The sequence below is a fragment of the Dermacentor silvarum genome, chromosome 3 (assembly GCF_013339745.2).
Source record: "Dermacentor silvarum isolate Dsil-2018 chromosome 3, BIME_Dsil_1.4, whole genome shotgun sequence".
Lineage (NCBI taxonomy): Eukaryota > Metazoa > Arthropoda > Arachnida > Ixodida > Ixodidae > Dermacentor > Dermacentor silvarum.
In genome coordinates this window covers 120,118,211-120,140,013 of record NC_051156.1, presented here as the reverse complement: position 1 = coordinate 120,140,013, position 21,803 = coordinate 120,118,211, and positions in this window count along the sequence as shown.

Here is a 21,803-nt window from a genome sequence, read left to right as displayed (position 1 = left end):
GTCAGCTGAGCCTGCTCGCGATGCCGGCGAATTGTTGCTCGGTTGGATGCGACTTGTGTCCGAGCGGTCATTACGAGTTTACGTAGCTTGTGATGTACCATGGTGCCGGGTGATCAAGAGGTCCGGGGCGACGTCCAAGAGTTGCAACAAGGGGTTTATTTGCGGTATTTACATTTGGAGAGTTTTCAATGTACGAACACGAACGAGGCACACTCACAGCACTCCATTTTTCTCCCTCCCTTTCCCCCCCTCTCTCTCGAAGGGTAATTCGCTGTTGTTCTGGTCCAATCACAATCGCCGAAACGTTCGCAAAAATCCCGCCCCTGACGTTGCACCGTTCCGCCTGATTATGCCTGCAAGGTTGCGCAACCGCCCCCACATACGGGCAACCGCTGGGTGACTGGGCAACCTCGACTTTTGTCCGTTCTCACGGAAATTCTAGCCGTTGGCCTCTTTCATGATGGGGCTTTTCATGAAGTTTAGCTTGACGGAGAAATGGGCCTTGACGCTAAATAGCGTTTTCAGGAAGGGCGGCGTTGTCGTCGTCTCAAGTGAGCTCTTTTGTTTGATTGTCACAGTCCATACTGTGGCGGGAAAGAGCGACGATTTTGTTTGACGACGCACGAGACCGATGACTCAGAATTGGTCTCGCCCCTCATCTCTTAGCTGTCGGACAGCCGAAGGTACAAAGCATAATGGCATGTTCATTAGTCTCAGGTCGGTCGGTGCAGCATTCTTAGTCGAAAACAGCTGCTGGGCACAACTGTGCTAAATGCCGCGTAACTCTGCGTAAACCGCAGGAAAGAAGTCAGTGAGATCGGTTTTTCCGCTTACCGAGAGGCGATGGAGAAGCGGCGACAAACGTGGGTGCTGGCAATGCGCCGTGTTACGACTCGCCTGTGTGTGCAACAACACGTGTCGTGCCGCCAAAAGCACGCCACAAGCCCAGATCTACAAAAGACGCCAAGGAGGCCGCGACGGTTACAGGCAATGAGCGTTTGCATGTGCTTTCGCGCCTCCATCATCTCGGCACACGAAGTATGTGTTTGCATGTTCGTCAGTAGCGGCGTTTGCATAAGTGCGACAGAAGCGTATTGTATCATTTTTCAAGCATACCGCATGTCATGTGAATGGGGTAGGCTGATTCGCTAGGTACGGGGTAACTCGCATATCGCATCTAATGTGCCAAAAAAATGTAGTTTGAGGTGGAGAATGCGAATTTCAGCGGCACCTGTGCACAGAACCTAATCGTAACAGAAATTATGGAAAAACCCTTGCTGCAAGGTAACAACTGGTCAACCATCCGGTGGCGGCCGCTGCCGCACTGCTGGGCATCAGAACAAACATGGTGACTTACGAAGCAAGCTGCATGCAATTTCTTTTCTTTTGTGAGTACATTACGTTCGTTGAAACAGTGTCAGCCTTCGTCATTGACAAATGACGCTAACATTGGTGAGTTACTTGATTCACGTCATTACTGTAGCCACGCCCGCGTTGAGGTAATCGAAGACGAGATAGTTGCGCTCGGATACGCTGGACATGGTAACTGCTGCGGACACATGGGAAAATTTTATTATTTTTGTATTATACGGCAAGTTCCAAGCAAAATCAACGTCTCGTAATTTTTTCCACGCGAACAAATGAAGGAGAACCTGAGGTATGTAGCCATCACTCTGCGGGTATTTCGGTGCATTTCACAACGCGACAGCAAAATCAGCCTTATCGGAAATGAGCCCCAACTCCACAATATGACACTAATTGGTGTTTGCGAAACGAGAATGGTGGCGTACAAACAGCGGAGGCGGAAAACGACGAACAACAAACAAACAACAGACAAATAACAGATAAACGAGCAAACCAAAGAACGGAGGCGACAAAAAACGGAGGCGTACAAAAACAGTTCCCAATAGGGGTTCAGAAAGTTTGGGGAGGGAAATTCTTCGGGAATTTTTTTCTGATATATTTAGAAGATAGGTAGGACATTACGATATTTATTAGCAAGAGCTTTGTGGTGCAACCCAGCTCCCCGTTCCTAAGGTGACGTTGCCAGCATCCGTCCATCCATCCTGAATATGCGCTTTCATGTAAACGGTGGCATATGAGTATATGCGATACGAACAATTTGTACATGTGATACGAAAGATTCTGGGGAGAAGCCAGGATCCGACGACACGGGAACTTATGAAGGCATATCATATAAGAAAGAAAGACCAAGACTGTGTTAGTGATACCTCCATTAAGCTGTTTGAATCAGATATAGTTTTTTGTTATAAGTAGTTGCCCAGCTAGGCAGATGAGTGGACTTGGTGCTGCGTTCTGCGCACGGCATATTTGTCTACATATTCCTACGTGTTTGCATGAATATATCAGTTGCAAGTTACCGCCCGTGTCGTCGTTTCGTGTTTTTCTTTCTCTGTCTCTGTCCTTGATTAGCGGTCAACATGTCATGCGAAAAATTAATACGACACGGTTCTGCCATATCTATGTACGCACGGCTAGTGCTTTCTCCCTTCAGCGCGCATGGCTGATTAGCTTTGCCTGTGCTTTTGAACCTTCTTTCTCTCAAGACCCGGGACTGTTCGCAACCGTGTAACTGGCTCTCGTTCGTGTACCGAGTGCCGGCCGCAAGCTTGCCGAGCGTTCGATCCCTCCCACTCCTGGGTGAGGGAGTTTTCAGAGATGCTATAAAAGGCGCCCAGCCATCGGACCTTCAGCCTTCAGCACAAGCTTTAGAGAGTTCTTGTCACTCACCGGTAAGAAGCTTGTCGACCGGATCACTCAGTACGTAGCGCTGTTTTAAACATTTTGTTACTCGCTACGACATCGAATCATCTCTGCCGGTGCACCTCTCTGCTCGTGGTTAAGCTCCTAACCACTGGGCTCAAGCTACCTCAATGGTCTTGGGTTCCCGTTCAGAACAGCCACAGCAAATGGCAGCCTTCAGACGCCGACAGATTCTGTGGAGCTTACTTCATCACTGGTAAGTGGGCGTCTCTGGTCGCCCTCATTGCCCGTATCCACAGCACTCCCGCGGCCAAGAAAAGCACCTACCCTGCGTTTGTTATTATGCAGGCTCTCAGTGTTTTGTTCCCCGATGGCCCACCTTGGATGCCGAGCCTCTTCGTGCTTAAGAAGGTATATTCTGACGCCGACAAAACGGAATGATATCGTTCCTACCGCAGTTTGAAACGCAATCGCTGCTCAGGTATACGCAGCTTGCGTGCACTGCAGTTGCATTTGACCCGTGGTTGCGCGGCTTTATATCGGCACACAGAACGGAGACACCCGTTACGCTAGGCGGCACTTCGAATCCTACGATCAACTTACTTCGACGCATTTTTACACTGATGCATCATTCCATGCCAGACACACTCACACAAGGGCTACCGCTGCAGTGCGTCGGCTCTGCAGTGGTGTGACACACAGGACAGAAGTATCATCCAGGGCGCTTACACGAAGCCGACAGAAGTGGGTCGAGTGAGCTTCTCGGGTAGGAATATGCCTGTCGCGTTCATGCAAACGCTTTCCGGTCGGGCTAAACGAGATTCGAGTCTGGCTGAGTTAGCCGTACGCGGGCGGATCAGGTCCGCCAGCACCGAGACTTGCGCGGGCCACTGTGAGTCTCTATTTATGTGCCGGTAGCGGGAATTGTATCAGGACAAGACCAAGGCAAGCACAGTGCAGTTCAAACTCATCATAGCCATAAGACCAATGCGAAGCGCAAACCCAGTTCGAACGCGTTGACGTCTCGGCTCGATGCTGTGTCGTCGCAGCCCATGCAGTCTCGCCAGAAGCGAGCTCACGTAAACGCGGTCACGTAGGGCTCGGTCAGCCCGATTTTTTAGTTGACCCGCTCAAGTCAGGTTGACTTAAACATAGCCGTTTGAAGTGAAGTTTATTTTTTTCCTTCTCACAAAGGAGGAAGCCGGGCCGGGACAGCTGGACAAAGCTGGAAGGCCTCACGAAGGCCTCGGCTCCCCTGTCCAGTTTGACATTATATAACGCATAACTGGAAATGTAACAATGTTAATAGAGAATCTCAGATGAATATACAGTTATTACAAAGAAGCAAATAACGGGCAGGCATCACTTAAGTGGCGCTATACAAAACACAAGTCAGAATGAATTAAATATTGTTTGGTTCGTTTTTTTTAAGTACGCTCAAAGCCACACCAAAATTATCATTTGTGGACACCTTATTAAGACTTGAAATTACCTGAAATCTTAATTTTTGTTTGCCATAGTTAGTACGTGTTTTAGGGTCCTGGTGGATTCGTGTACAAAAATAGCATGCGTCATTAGAGACAGGATAGTTTTGTATGTGTAATTTACTATTTTTGATATATTGCAGCAAACGAAAAGGGTAGACCTGATTCGCTTTAAGCAGATCGTATACCTGCAAAATAACGGCAACGTGGACTAACATTTTGGTCTGCCATAGTAACTATGTATGTACCGCAGGGCTCTCTTCTGAAGTATTAGTAGTTTCTGATAGTTAGTAGAAGTAGTGGTTCCCCATAGTAGAACACAGTAGGTTAACTTAGAGTATATAAGTGCATAATACATCTGAAGCCTTAGCCACACAGTCATCCGATTAGCTACTTTGTAGAGACAGCCAACAGTTCTACTTATTTCAGATGTCAATTTGGATATATGTGTGTTCATATATATCTGTATATATGTGCTTATATATGTGTGTTGGCGAAGCATTTCGTGATGTTACCATTGCTGAACTTCAGGCCATTTTATAACTATGCCACCTCGGTAGAGATAAACCACCACCGGCTTCACGACTGCACATCTTTAGCGATACCCAGTTGGCTGCCATATCGAAGCACCTCTAGTCAGGAAAATCCGAACCTTCTATGCTGACGCCGCACTGCGAACGTAGATTCGCAGTAACTGTTAACTTGCCGCGAGGATGCCAAGGCTTAGTGCGCAAAGCACGCACTGGTTTTGCCCTTACACCAGATGTCATTGCTCATTGGCAAGCGCACAAATCAAGAAACGACTGCGATGACGAAGGCTGTAATAATTCGATGCCCGAGCCTGCGCATGAATTCCCTTGGTGCAAAGCACCAATGAGATCGAGGTCATGCCATCTGCTATGGAAGTGCCTTGCATTCAATAGTGCTCGCCAGAAATATACCGCCACCACACCAACACTGGGTTATGGAATGAATACGCGGGTTGACAATTGGGGATTGTTTTCTATCCCGCTACGAACTTGGAAGAGGAACCTTCATTGCAGGAATGATCTGATGTTTTTTTTCCCCCTAACCTTTCCCTATTGAGGCCTATATGAGCCATACTGCCTTGAAATAAATGGTGTATTCAATAATTCATTATTTCACATTTATGCATGCTGCCCTTATGCCACGGATGGAATTTCACGGAATTTCGCAACATAGCAATGCACTGTAGCTTCGGTGGCTCACTGGAATGTCTCACGTAGTCGGCTAGTCCATCGCAGAAGATGCCATGGTAGGTAGCCATTGCGCAAGGGGAATGTATTGGCCACTGTGATGAGCAGGTTCTTTCGTGTTATATTTTCAGGTGGTTCTCTGAGGCGGAGCCTCCCAGAACCTAATTGAGGACAAAGCCGTTTGTTGGGAAACACACAAACTTTTAATAAAACTAAAAGGAAAAGAAAACCATAAACCAAACACACAACGATAACATGAAAACACGTAGCTGGAACGCTAATGTTATGAGGCAAGTTCGGGCAGGCTGCGGGTGTGAGTATGCACTACAGTCTTGATGCGGCGAAGCGGAGACGAGACGACGAGAGAAGCGTTGTTGATCTCACCAAAAGACGTTGTGTAGGAGCGTCGTACAGGCTGCCAGAGCGTGGCAGCTCTGGCTCGGAGGGAGAAGACAGGCGGCTCGGCAGCACGAGCCGACGGTGGTGGCGTTCTGGTCGGGCAGCTGATCGTGGCACTCGGGCTCGTAGCCCGACAGCTCAGGTTCTGCCCACGGACGCAGACGCTCACCGGCCTCGGACAGCAGCAGTAGATTATCGGGCAGGGTGGCGATTCCCGGGAAGGCAGGCGGCTTGGCAGCAGGGGTTGACGGCGGCGGCGTTCTGACCGGGCAGCTGGTCGTAGAGCTCGGGCCTGTAGCCCGACAGCTCTCGTTCTGCCCAGGGGCGCAGACGCTTGCCGGCCTCGGGCAGCAGCTCTCGAACGGATGGAGTAGCGGCGCCCAGGAATGGGTTGGCAGGAGGCCCCGGCCGGGTGAAGTCCTGGTGGCTCGGGTCCGGAACCCGACAGCCGTCTTCAACTCCCGATCCGGTGACCTTGTCCTGGTGCCGCTTCTGGAACTCCTCCCCCTACTGCCAGCGCGGCTCCTTTTTCTGCTGCTCTGGTCGATTCGTCGATTTCTCATTGTTTGCTCGAGGCTCCGTGTTCCTTTGTGATTGGATTGGCTTTCTTTTGTTGTTTTTCTTGTGCCGGGCGTGTTCACGTGCTGGCCGCTCTTCGGCGTCGTCGTTTTCGGCGCGGCGCGGTAGAGCGGCGCGCGCTCTCCTTGTCGTCTGCTTCTTGTTTGAAATACACCGCACCTTGTCGCACACCACAAATATCACCGTCGCGCACCACACATCACAGCCACCAGGTGTTCGCACACGTCTCGCACTTCGCTTTGCTCATGGCACGTGACATCACACTGTTTGCGAAAGGGAGAGGGTCCAAACCGCAGCTGCATCTTGCCCCCGCCATAGCGTCAATCGCAACTACATATAAAACCGGTTACGGAGGCTCCCTTGCATCTAGGACATGCCATTTAGAGCTCTTATCCATGCCGCGCTAGAAGAACCTGAATGAGGCCGCGTCTAGGCTCCTCGAAGTCGCTGCGCTCAGCAGCAAGACTAACGTAAGCAATGACGCTTGCAACAGGTGCAAGCCGCTGACACTAGATGGGCGAAACAAGATCGTACCATCGCACTGCAGCGCGACCAAGCAGAACACCACCGACACACCGCCAAACAAGCTAATACCTAACAGATCCTGCTAGATCAGAAGTGACAGGCGGAAACGTACCGCGAAATTCGTGAGGCCGTCTTCCTACAGAAGACATAGTCAAAGAACCAACATTTCGACGTCAATCATGATACCCTACTGAAACCCAAGAATGGGGCAGAACTACAATGCATCGCAGAAAATCATGACGATGTCCTCAAGAAGAAACGGTTGCAGCATGCATTGTCATCCAAGAAACTTGAACATGGAAATATGAACCCGCATCGATCAATAGGTTACAATGCTTCGCACACTGCAAACGGCCCAGCTAGAAGTGGGCTGGTGTCACCCTATAAGGGAACCACAAAATGAACTAGTGCACAGCGGGATCAATCGAGCTAAAATTACCACGCAATGCGAAGAAACGTAACACCTTTACTCATCATATTGTACCGGCACCCTTATACGTCAACCCAGAAAACTCTGATGCACAAATTCAGGAATTGGGTTTTCTAATATTATTTCATAGACTTTAAACAGTGTCTTGCTCTACTATGACAACAGCACCGATTAGAAGATGCCTATCATTTACCAGGGGTCCTTAGTAGCGATATATCAAGACACAAATGCACGGTTTCCCGAGTTAATGAGGCAGGCGTTCGGTGTCCAAAAAGCCTTCAAAGACTTTGTACCGACAGCGTGAACAGTAGGTGTCAATTTTTTTTTGGTTGGGGGATACTTACTGCCTTAAATCACGTAAATACGTATCATACATATCCACAACAGCCCCCTCATAGGCACAATTGGTAAAGTAATCGAAGCAACAAACCTCTCCAAGTGAGCAGTACAGATGTCCAATACGGTGTGTCGCTGCACTACTTAAATACTAATTGTATGGACGTCCACAGTCGTCGTCAGATGGTTTATTTAGGAAGTGTTTATGCTTGCTAAGATAGAGATTACACATGTAAGGAAGTAATAATGAAATGGTCTGTTTAATCCGCCATTTCATTGAACTTCTTCTTCCTCTGTGCCGCCAGCCCCAGTCTTGGTCGTCTTCTTCCTTATCTTCAGGGAGGTTCCGCTTCAGGCTCTCCAAACCCTCCACGGCTTTGATTGTCTCCCCTCCTGGGGTAATATGGAATCACATTTCCAATGGCGCTGGATTCAATCTTCTCCCCTGGTGCTTCGTAATAAATGGCCTTCAGAACGCCTTGTTGTTTTACGGTTTTGGTCACCATATAGGGGCCGATGAATGGCGACTTCGAGCCGTCCAGTCCTTTGCGTACAAGGCCTAAGTGTCCTGGTTCGATGTCTGGAATTTTAGACCCATGTTTACTGTCGTAACATTTTTTCATTGATAGCTTGTACTGCTGCTGTTGGCCTTTTGACTTGGCACGTTCTTGTAGAAATATCTTGCCTGCTATTCCCAGACGATGATCCGCGGGTAGCCATGGGCTGGTCCCACAGGCAGCAAAATGGGGTGTGCAACCAAGGCCAGCCGTACAGGAGCGGTTGTGATGCTGGACAGCAGCTTCCAGAGTGCATTTCCAGCCGCCAGGAAAATTTGGATAAAGGGTAATGTATGTCTTCAAATGACGAATTAATCGCTCAGACAGAGCGTTACCCTCAGGATGGTATGGCGTAGTGAACCGCAGGGTGATACCCCTTTCCTCTGCCCAAGCTCTTAGCCTTTGGCTTCTGAATGCTGGACCGTTGTCGCTGACAATGACTTTAGTATTCTTAAACATTTCCCGTTGCATAAGGGAAATGACAGCGTTGGAGTCTTCGTTCCCTGGTTTCGCGGCTGCCATCCGTGTACATTGGTCAATAGCAACCAGAAAAGCTTGCGTCTTACGCACTCCTTCCCCTTTCTTTTTAAGCTCGGCAAAGTCGAGGTGCACAACTTCAAATGGCACATCGGAGTACACAGGTATGGTCATTTCTTTTCCTTTAGGCCTATATTTTGCTTTTCGCACTTGGCAATCATGGCAAATCTTTACATATTCATTTACGTCACTTTTCATATTTTTCCACGTGAAACGTTGCTGCACCTTCATATATGTCCTCCAAAAACCGTCGTGCCCTCCCGAGTCGGGACTGTCGTGATAAAGCTTCAAAATTTTCTGGCGATCTGTTTCTGGTACCTCGAACTTTCCATCCTTCAACACAATATCTTCTGTGTCTTCCCAAATACTTGCTACATGCCCAGTTTTAATTGTTTCAGTCTCCGGAATATGCAATCTTGATAAAGCGTCCGCGTCGGGGAGCTTCTTTCCAGGACGGTGAACCACGTCGAACGTGAACTGATGGATTTCGCTGACCCAACGAGCAATCCTTCCCTTCGGCTGAGTAATGTTGAGCAAATAAGTCAAAGCTTGGTTGTCCGTAAACAAGTTAAAGTGTTGACCTTCGAGGTAAGTGCGAAAATACCGCAATGCCATGACGACGGCCAATGTCTCTTTTACCGTGGTGTTGTAGTTTATTTCCGATTTGCTGAAGGTGTATGAGTAATATCCAATTACATTCAGCTGGCGTCCCGGTGGTTTACTGGCATCTCGTTGATACAGGACTGCGCCGGTTCCATATAGGGATGCGTCAGTACACAACTCAAAAGGTTTCTTGAAGTCTGGGAGTACTAGGACAGGATCCGACGATATTGTTTTCACTAGTTCTTGATAAATGTCTTCGCATTCTTTGCTCCAAATGAACGGTGTGTCTTTTTGGGTTAATGCTGTCAAACACCTTGTTTTTGTGGCAAAGTCCTTAATGAAGGCCCTAAATTTTCCAGCTAGGCCAAGGAAAACCCTCAAAGAGTCCAAGTCATGAGGTTTCGTCAGTTTTAATCCTCTGCACTGACTCTTCCTTCGTACTCTTTGTATGACCGTCAAATGTCCTTCCTAGAAAAATCACTGATGTCTTGAAAAACTCACTGTTTTTAAAATTGATCTTCAGCTTTGCTTTTGCAAAAGCATTCAGAACTTGTGATAAATTCAGCTCGTGTTTGTCTTTTGTTCGAGAGTAGACAATAATGTCGCCGACATACACATTGCAGCATTTGCCAGTCAGAGGTTCCAACACAGTGTTCATCATTTTCTGGAACCATGCCCCTGAATTCTTCCAGCCAAATGGGAGCCTATTATATTCATAGATATCAAATGGGGTCACAAAAGCTGTGTATTTCTTGTACTCTTCCTGGAGTGGTATCTGCCAATACCCTTTACAAAGGTCAATTCTAGAGAACCAGTGACAGCCCCCGGTTTCTTTAATAATGTAATCAATGCGTGGCATAGGAAACGGAAACAGGTCTGTTTGCTTATTAAACAAACGATAATCTGTACAAAGCCTGAATGTTCCATCTTCCTTTGGCACTATTGTAATGGGGGAAGCATAGGCCGAAGTTGAGGGCCTGATAATTCCCGCTGCAAGCATCTGCTGCAGTTCCTTCTTCAGCCACATCTTTTTCTCGTGTGATAGACTGTAAGGTTTCTTACGGACATTTGTCTCTCGTAGGTTAAATTGTACTTCAATAAACGACGTTGCAGGAGGGTAAGGCCCAATGCATACCAGTTCTGGGTAAGTATTGGGAACATCCTCTGACGTTTTCACAACTCGGAGACTTCCACTTGTTCCGCTGCTATCTTCATCTCGCTCGTGATCGATAGTCAGTTCGTCCTGCCAAGAGATGTTTACCCTCAAAAGCTTCATATTTGACCTTGACAACAGGAACATGAATTCGACGTCGTTCATTACTATTGCGTCAATATGCATAGTAACACCTTTAAATTCAACTGGAATTGTTGCCCAGTCCCCTAGGAGCCTGGACTTTCCATCATAACTGAGCGCCTGAATAATCTTGTCTTTGCAGACTTGACTTTTGTCCACCAAACTTGAGCTCACGGACGCGCCTGTATCCACAAGAACATCTACTTCCTTTCTATTTGCTATCATTCTCGCACGGAGAATGTTGTTCTTCATCAGATATACAGTCGCATATTTTTCAAGAACTGCGGGTCGCTGAGATGCACCATGGTTCTGTATATTCGGCGGTTCCACACTCAGGACGTTTAGGCCTATGTAGTTCATTTGATGGAGTTATGCGATAGCTGTTTGGCTGTCTGATGGCGAGGTTTCCACGCTGACTACCGCATGATTTGGTTTCTACAATGTCTTTTAGACAGCAAAGAACGTCTTCTGCAGTCTTGACCTGTCGGGCCTGTAGTTGTGTTCGACACTCTCTACTCATACCAAGCAACATAAGAGGTACGACTGATGTTTCTGGTGAACTGGGATCGGCGAGTTGAAGTAGCCTCCTTTTTTCAAAATAGTAGTCACGGAGACTGCCACTAGTGTGCTTATATGTTATTGCCTTATCCCACTGCTGGACTACATTTACAGCAAAGCAGGACAGCAGGCTCTTCCATTCACTCCACTTCTCGCGAACCTGTTCCACAATCCGAATGTCGTACCACTTCCTTGCAGTACCATATAGAAAGAAGCGTAGTTAAATATCTTGTCGTCGTCAGTCACCCACTGGTTCTGCACACAAGCGTACTCATAAAAGTCCAGCCAAGAAGTTGGAACTGCTGATGTGCCATCGAACATGTCTGGTTTTACGGTGTCACCTCGCTGATAATTCTTGCGCTGCATGGCTTGTGCCATAGCAGACATCAATTGTGTCTGGGTTTCTAACTGTTCGCGTTGAGTCTGGATGAGCTGCAAAATTACTGCGGTGAAGTCTGCTTGACGATCTATAGCACCTCTTAGGTGAGCTGGTTGGAAGAACTTAATGTACTCTTCCATCTTGACAAAAATCTTCACGGTACCTTGCTCAAGAAGTCCGGCCACAGTTGTACTCGACTTGGTCGCAACCCAAGCAAGGAACTCTGTTGAGCTGGCTTCAGGTTCCAAGCTGACTGGTTATCACCGTCGATATGGTAGCTCTGGACGTATCCGCGTCCATCATGGTGTCGGCCGGTTCCAATCTGGACCCACATCAGCTTCAGGTTGTAGCGGCTGCGCCAAAAATGTAAGGAAGTAATAATGAAACGGTCTGTTTAGTCCGCCATTTTAATGAACTTCTTCTTCCTCTGTGCCCCCAGCCCCAGTCTCGGTCGTCTTCTTCCTTATCTTCAGGGAGGTTCCGCTTCAGGCTCTCCACATACATGTATGAAACTGTGGCCCTGCTTTCATAAGAGTCTTTCGATACTTGTGGCCCTAAAGGGTAAGTGGAAGACACATATAGACAGGTTTTTTATCCGTCTTTCGTGTCCTGCACTTACTTAATGCACCACACACACACACACACACACACACACACACACACACACACACACACACACACACACACACACACACACACACACACACACACACACACACACACACACACACACACACACACACACACGCACACACATATAGTATATATATATATATATATATATATGCACCAACTAGCCACTCACCTTACTTGCTAAAACACAAAGCTTCACTCGAAGCAGTGCCACTTATTTGGTTGTCTTTGCACTAGTACGGCTCATACCTTATACAGCACGGCAGTGAGACTGCTGCCACAGTGCTCTACCACACATAATCTGCACGCGTCCTGTTCGGCAAACGTTTTGAGGTCTCGTTCTGCGAAAAAAGTTATTTATGCTTGCACGGAGGGGTAGCAGAGAATCCTGCCTACACGGGTAACAATGGCTGCCATCCTCAGCACCGCAACCACGTTGCGAATGGATGAGCGCCGAGCAGGGAACTATGCAGCAAGGTTTGTGATGGATTGGCTGTCGGCTGAGGACCGGGAAGTTTTCGTGTAAGGTGCGCGGAACATCATCCGTTTGCTGCATTGTCGGTGGTGCAGCGAACACAGTGAATGCTTCTGGTGTTGGCGGAATGCTAGCGTAGGCACGCACACACGCGCAAATACAAACACACACACAAACACACACACAGAGAGACACAATCGCACTCGCACACACGTTCACGCACACAAGCGTAGGCACACACCACCCACACACACACCACACACACACACAGCCACACACACACACACACACACACACACACACACACACACACACACACCACACACACACACACACACACACACACTTGAAGCTAACACGTAACGATGCGTTCGTAACGAAGTGTTCCCGTAACTGAAATATCTGAAAAGTTTAGTCTGAATAAACAAAAAATAAAGACTGAATTCGCAGTTACCTTATAATCTTGAATGAATGAAAGGACAAAGTGTAAGAAAAGGAAGTGAACTAAATGCAGCATGCCGACATTATGAACCAAACAAGGACCTCCGCATAACGTGTGGCGTGTTCGACAAACTTGGCGACGGCCGTGCATACCTCCTGCCGTGCGTATCCATGCTCTTGTATACAGCTGTATCTGAGTCTGAGTACAATGTAGCTCTAATATATATATAGATATATAATATATAATGTGTTTGTATTTATAATATGTGTGCCTACGTATGCATTGTAGCGTATGCTCATCAGTCTGGACAGAGCATCTCCATCAGTCAAAAGAGGACCAGGTCGTGGGAGATGGTGAATTCGAATTGCTGCAAGTAGTTCTCCCATCTAGCCATACGTCCTTCAGGTTGGGTCATGTTCAAGAGGTGAGTGAGGCCTGATGATCGGTGACCAAAGTGAACATCGCACCTTCTAGGTACGTACGTATGTACGGAATTGTTTTAAGTACTGCAAGTGTTTTTGCTTTTCAGTAGTGTGTAGTTTACTTCAGACCGCTTGAGGGTGTAGCTGTAGCAACCTACTACGTGTCGTTTTTTTTCTCGGCCGGATGCTTCTGGACATTTCTGATACAAGACTGCACCTGTCGGTATTCAGTTTAAAGGGTAAGTAAAATCTGGTATGCGTAGAATAGGGTCAGAAGATGTTTTGTGCACCATCTCGCGGTAGACTCTCGTATTTGTCATTCCACTCAAATGGAACTTCTTCTGCATTAGGCTCGTGAGGCATCTAGTTTGACGGCAAATTCTTTTATGAAAGGTTCGGAAATGTGCTGCTAACCCCCAAAACACACGAAATGAGTGGACGTCATATGGCTTTTCCAGCTGGGAGATCCTCTCGAAGGACTCTTGTTTCGTGCTTTTGGTAGTCACGTCAAAGACTCTTCCAAGAAAGACAACTTTTCTTTGAAAGAATGCACTTTCTTTAAATTAACCTTGAGGTGTCCCAAGCTCAAGGCATTGAATACCTGAGACAGGTGTTCCTGATGTTCAGGCTCTGCTTTGGAGAAGGCGATAACGTCGTCTATGTACACGTTACAAAAGAAACCTAGGAAAGGCTTCAGGACTTCGTTCATAATCTTCTGGAACCATGCTGGCGAGGTTTTTCCAGCCGAAAGGAAGTCGGTTATACTGGTACAGATCGAAGGGTATGATAAAAGCATGTACATTTTGTTTCTTCGGTTAGCGGGATCTGCCAGAAACCTTTGCACAAGTCAATGCGTGAAAAATGTCGGCAACCACCTGTCTCATCTATAATCGTGTCCATCTTCGGCATGGAAATGGTATAAGTTCAGTCTGACGATTGAGAGCCCTGTAGTCTGTGCACAGTCTGAAAGTCCCATCTTCTTTTGGCGCAATTGTTATGGGAGAGGCGAAGGGTGACACTGAAGGTCGGAATATATCGGCGTCTAGCACCTCCTGCGATTCTTTCTTCAACCACATCTTTCGCTCTCTTGGCATGTTATATGGTGATTTGCGGATGACGGTCTTGTCAGTTCGACAGGGACCTTGTGTGACCTCATCGCTTGTGGATAGCTTCCTATGCATACAAGTTCAGGGTAGGTTGTTGGAATATCCTCCGCGCAGTTGAGAACTTCGTAGGTTATCTTGTCTACCCTGCTGTGTCTCATCCCTTGGTAGTTCCTTTGACTAAAACTGCATCCATCCCAGTAACCTTGATTTTCAGTTTCTTGATATCTGGTCTGGATAGCAAAAAGTGTACGTCACACCCTCTAGCACCAATACTTCACTCTCTACTTTATGGCCTTGGAACTCAATGTTTACCGAGGCCCACTGATTATGCAATGTCACTTTTCCATTGTAACCTTGTACTCGTAGCACTCTTGCACTACGCAGGTGACTTGCATCCACCAGCCTGGAATTTATTATAGACACAGAAGCGTCGCTGTCCACTAAAGCCATCATATGTCCGTTTCCCGCTTTGACGGGAAGGTGAAGTAGGCTAGAGGAAGTTGAACAGTCTCAGTTGTGGTCATCCGGCCGGACTGATCACCCTTGTTTATTAGTTTGTCGGCGGAAACTCTTGAGCGTCGTTGTCGACATTGTCAACGCGACCTGTGGGAGCGCGCCAACCCAAGTTTCTATGATGCTTGCAAGGTGGCTCTGTCTTGCGCGTCAGTCCGTCTGAAGCGAGTCTTGGGTTAGCAGTTATTTTTCTTCTGAGCGGATGTGCCTGAAGGCACTCCAGAAGCTCGTCTATAGTTTTAGCTGATCGTACTTGCATTTTCTTCAGCATCTCAGCATGCTGTCCATGCATTATTAGGGCTATTACGACAGAAGATGGAAACATGGGCTCGGCCAGCTTTAAAACATGGCGTTCTCAAGGAAATACTCATGTCGAGGGGAGCCTGCTTGAATTGGAAATCAAGCGCGGAGTCCCATCTCTGTACCGGGTTGCTTCGGAAAGTCGTCATAAATGTTTCCTTTCATTGGCTCCAAGAGTTGTCATCTTCAATAATATGCAGCTCGTACCACTTGCGTGGACCACCTCTCAAGTAACTATGCATGTTAGTAATCTTGTCCCTCATCAGAGTGCCACATGTTCTTCCCAGCGGCATATTCATAGAATTCAAGCCAACTTTCGGGCTTGAAGACATTCCTTCGAACGCATCAGGTTCTACAAATTTAGTCACCGGCTTCCTAGCGTTTATCGAACTAATAAGCGATGTCACCAGTTGGTTCTGTTGCACAATCTGTTCCTGCTCTATCTGAAGATCTTTCAAAACGAGGCTCAGCTCCTCCATCGTAGACTGTGATCCAGAGTTTTTTTAACGCATCGGTTGAAGAACGAGCTCGTTGAAGGTCGCCAGACGCAAGCTCACTTTCACAGCACCCTTCCGACGTAGTTCAGCAGTGTCCATGGAAGCCTTCACCAAAACCAGGTTCACGAGTTCTGCCGAGTAAAGTTCACGAGGTAGTTCCACCGCTGGTTCAACTTGAGCTTGGAATCTCGAAAAGATGATCTCCTCTACGGAGGTCTCCTCAAGGAAAAATGTCACCCAAATGAGGGAGTCGATTGTCGGCTGCGCCAAAATAATGTAGCGTTCGTGGATAAAAGGACACAACAGACTCAAAGCTTTAGTATGGAACTGGCGTCCATCTTATCTCCATTTTATTTCAACTTCCTCCTCCTTTTCGCCCATCCCCAGGTTCCTGCGCTTCGTCTTCTATCCGAAGGCTCATACCGCTTCATGGATATCTATGAAAGGTAAGAAGTTTGATCTCTCCGGCAGTAGCCGAAGCTACAAAGGAAACCCAATGCTGGTTTCTGAGAAAATAAAGGTTCGGAGCTGAAGCAAAGTTCGTCCTGGTCCGGGATCGGAGCCGGGACAAACACCTTTTCGTGTCGGTCGCTGTATCGTTTAAGCTAACCAGGAGGCTCGATGATCGCAGAGCGAGAGCGAGTTAATCGACAGCTCGAAGTGTAGGGACACAACATATTGCAACTCACTTCTGCGGAAGCCGACAAGGTGGAAGAATAATCAGGAAAGGGTAAACTTGCGCGCATGTATATATGCACCCGAGGCAATTTTGTACCGAATTTGCCTTTAATAAACCCAGAGCAATAGTATGGTATGTATGTATTTAGTGTGTCTGATGTGTATGTATGTATGTATATACAGGGTGTTTCATTTTAGCTGCACCACATTTTTAAAAATTGCCCGTGGCAGATAGCACAATTATAATCCTTGATCTCAACTACTCGATGAGGCGGCCTATACTTCCAGGAGAAATCAAAACGCCTAATTGAGTAATTAACATAATTACGCTAGTTAACTTTTAATTAATGATTTTACGGCACATCTTTCATTCTACGAATTATAGCCGCTCAGTTCGCAGGCGTATACAGTTGGAACGAATTCTCAGGACTGAACCAGTTTCGAGATATAAATTTTCAAAGTGTCCGATGAAATGCATGGGCGTTCCAGTTAACTTTGTGCTTCAATGCATAAAACAGCGTTTTTCCTCAAAAAGTTAACTGGAACGCCCATACATTTCGTCGGACACGTTAAAAATTTATGTCTCGAAACTGGTTCAGCCCTTAGAATTCGTTCCAAATGGATACGCCTTGCGAACTCAGCGGCTATAATTCGTAGATTGAAAGATGTGCCGTAAAATCATTCATTAAAAAGTTAACTAGCGTAATTATGTTAATTACTAAATTAGGCGTTTCAATTTCTCCTGGAAGTATAGGCCGCCTCATCGAGTAGTATAGATCAAGGATTATAATTGTGCTATCTGCCAGGGGCAATTTCTAAAAAATTTGGTGCAGCTAAAATGAAACACCCTGTATGTATGCATGTGTGTATGTGTGTGTATGTATGCATGTATGTAAGTACGTACGTACGTACGTATGTATGTATGTATGTCTGTATGTATGTATGTATGTATGTATGTATGTATGTATGTATGTATGTATGTATGTATGTATGTATGTATGTATGTACGTTGAAGATTAATATGGAGAAGAGAACGATAATGTTCAGTAGCCTGGCCAGGGAACAAGAATTCATGGTAGCCAGTCAGCCTCTAGAGTCTGTACAGTAGAGAGAGAGACAGAGAGATACATGCTTTAATGAGACGCTGGAAATGTTTATCTAGGTCAATTACTCACAGGGGATGTACAGAAGTACGTTTATCTAGGTTAATTACTCACGGGGGACCCTGGTCATGAGAAGGAAACTTGCAAAATAATAATTAGGGTTGCAGTACATACGGCAGACGTTACTAAATCATGACTACAATTATAACACTGTCGTTGAAAAGAAAAGTGTACAATTATTGCATTCTATAGGTGCTAATATATGGGGCACAAACTTGGAGGTTAACTCGAGACCAAGTTAGGGACCACGCAAAGAGCGATGGAACCAAAATGTTAAGGCTGTTTCACATGGTGTGATTTTGCAGTGCGATTTTCGCAGCTGCGATTTCCGCAGATGCTAAATTCGCAACGGCCGTTTCACATGGTGCGATGTCAACAATGCGACTGATGCGACGCCCAGGGTTGCTTGCTGCCAAATTTGTCGCACAGGCCGCATAAATTCCTTTAATGTAATGAAAAGGACGTGCGCGTATAATATAACTGACCTCTCTTTATTAGGACCAAATAATACACGCGTTTTGTAATTTAAAAACGCTTCAAGTTTAATTTGTTTTGGAGTGCGCAACAGCTGTTTGTGAAGTTCGATACGAGGAGAAATGGCGGACGTAAACAGCTGTTCGCAGGTGGTCGTTCAGCGCTGTGTGCTGTCTCGTGTGTGTTTTATGTCCGTGTCGTTCTTCCTGCGGTTAAACAAATTACAAGAGGACCTATCTACAAGCCCTTATAGCTGTTGTCATCGCATATGCAGTATTCTGAATTCGGCTGCAGCGAAATCGTCACGTCGACGCAGAGACCCTCGCGCTGCCCGTGCTTAACGTCAGCTTCTGAAAAACGGATGTGTGTGTATTGCTCGCGATTGCTCATAAGCGGTTCCTGCTCCTAGCAATATTCTTGAACCAAACTTAGCAGCAAGCACCAACCCTAAAGCTCACGTCTGCCCCTGAAGGAAGCCGCAAATGATCTGTGTGTAATTACTGAACGTGCAATGGAATTTGTGTTGTGAACTTTAATCTTAGCGCCAGCCTTTTTCGTCCGTCTCAGCGCGTGTGCTGTAATTATTCATAAAGGCGTAAAAGCCGACACCACATTTTTTAAGGAACTGCAGTCACTTGTATACGTAGTATCGTATCATTCTGACAGACATGGGCGTCGTCTATTTTCTCGTCCTGTTTCTTGCGCTGTTAGTGCGCTGTGAATTTGTATCAAGAAGCTTAAGTTAATATGCTGCAGTACGTAGCGCAGCCGCGTAGCCCCACAGATAACATTAAAATACCTTGTTAGGAGTACGTTTGTTTGTTTAATAACAAAATATAACGCTAAAATTTTGGAGTTCATAGTGACAAGTGTAAAGTAAGAAGCTATCGATAGTATCCGCTGCTAGCATACGTGTGTTTCCACCTGCTTGAGCACATTATTTTAAAGTGAGGCTGAAACCCCAGATAACCAAAAACATATACAACTGGAGCAGGCAATATGGTTCCTTTCCTGGAAATGAAGCCGCATCCCAGTCTGTTAAGCTAGTCTTGTATTTAACCTATATTAGACGAATGTTAGAGCATGCTAACTGGAGCCATTTCAAACTAGCTTATTGACCAAAATAAGAAAGTGCAAGGAAAGCGTCAAGGCACAATCTAACCTGGCATTCCCGAACCGATTGTATTAGCAAAACTTTATGCCTCCCTGAATTGCCTGCGTTAACTGAATGCTGAAAACAGGGGAAGCTGATTCCCTTTCTTGCTGTTGAAAAGCTGCTAGAATTTCAATAACAGACTACTTATGTTCTGAGGGAAAGTGAGGGGCACTGACAATATCTATAATCTTTTGTATGAGCTTTCACCTTGAACGAGAATGGAATAAAAATATTTACCGTTGCAAGCCTCAGAATCCAAACATTCTCAAAATTTTGGGGAGCCACATTAAATTTTCAGATATAGACAATAAAAAGTGTGCCTAAGTTCAAGTGCACACTGAACACACTTGAGTGGTTGAGTGGCCAGCTGCGAATGCAAAAGCGTCCATAGCTGCTACCTCGATGCAACTGCTAGGTTGCATGTGTGTTTCTCCTATAGCCCATGTACCTGGCAAGGGTCATGGTTATACATAGTCCCATTGCAGCATTGGCCTGTGCTTTTTTCAATAGGTGGTGGCTAGCTGATGCCGTCTGTTCATGTATTTATCATTTGTGTACATCTTATGTGCATGTGTTTGTATCATGTTCTGATTGTTATACGTGCAGTGATGCAAGCATCTTTTTTTAATATATTGCACCACAGTCATTTATTCAAGTTTGTGTTGAAATGTACAAAATGTGGCCACCCAGTAATGGCCAGGACAGCCAGCAGGATTGGCAAAAATATGATGCAGATAAAATGTACTTGCTTGAATCGACATGAGGCGAAGGTGTCACGCAATGGTCAGTTAAACTCTAGAAAACTAACTGCAGTGTGTACAGTTGTCCTTATTACACCCGATGCAACACGTACTCATAGGCAATGTTTGCTTATTCACCGCACAGGTCACATAATGTAATGTGTACATAGCACGGTGAACTCACTCAAATGTCGGCTCACTAAGACTTCGAACTAACCATGAGTCTGAGTTCGTTTGAGCCTGACTGAGTAGAATTTTGGTGAATACGAGTAATATCAAGCTCGGTTGAGTAAACTTTTAGTGAATATTGTCATGTGGTAGTCAGGGCAAGCTCATCTGAGTATAATTTAGTGAATATGAGTCAAAGCAAGCTCGGCAAGTTGATTTTGGTGAATATGACTCAGTGCAAGCTCACTCTGAGTAGAATAGTTGATGAATATAAGTCAGAGCAAGCTCATTTGAGTATAATTTTGGTGAATACGAGTCAAAGCAAGCTCGGCAAGTAATTTTTGGTGAGTATGAATTCAGTGCAAGCTTGCCTGAGTAGAATTTTGATGAATATAAGTCAGAGCAAACTTGGCTAAATAGATATTTGGTGAATATGACTCGGTGCAAGCTTACAATGAGTAGAATCTTGTGAATATTAGTCAGATCAAGCTTGGCGGAATATTGATGAATATGAGTCAGAGCAAGCTCGGATAAGTAGAATTTTGGTGAATATGACTCTGAGCAAGCTCGACTAGTAATGATGGATATGGTTATACGAGTTTATGCAGTAATACATGTAAGTGCAGACTCATTAGCAACATTGCCTCCATCTGATAGGCAATACCTACGCCTCGTGATGAGTCTGCACACTTTATGAACTGTGGACATGCAGACCCACCCACACTTGAAAGATGCTATCATTCCACACAAAGGAATGCAACCGGCTGACTCCACTGCACAATTTTCATCTGCTTTTGTTTAATGAGTTTATCTATTGCTTATAAAAACAAGGTGTTTGCCTGATTTTTGCATTATTGCATGTTTTAAACAGAATTAGAGACAGAGAAGCAAGACAAGGCAAGGATGTTTTACGGCGAAGTAGTTTCTTAGAGTACTGCGATATGTTACAACCAGCATAAACAAAAGTAATTCGATGAACTGAGTAAGCGAAATGTGCAATTACCTTTTAATGTGAGGCTTAATACAGATGCAGTAAGGATACAAAGTCTGCAACACACTGAAGGTTTGTTTATTGTTTTTTTTCAGCAGAAAAATGATACCTCAGAAAAATGAGAAAAAACTGTTTAAATATTCCTACGAAAACAAATTGGCAATACTGTTGATTCCCATCAAGCGGTTTAAATATGCTATTACAGAACTTTCTTACAATATATAGTTTGCACTTTCGCTTTGCAAGCTTGATAAGCAGTCGCGTCTAGCAGCGGAAGTAACAGAACTTTGAAATGAGATAATTAATGGGGGAAATTCGCATGAAAGCCCAAACCAACCGGTTGCAACTAAACGGTCGCGCGTATAGCGTGACCTATTACCGTAGCATTTGTCCGTAGTTGCATATTCTTTAAATTGATCCGTC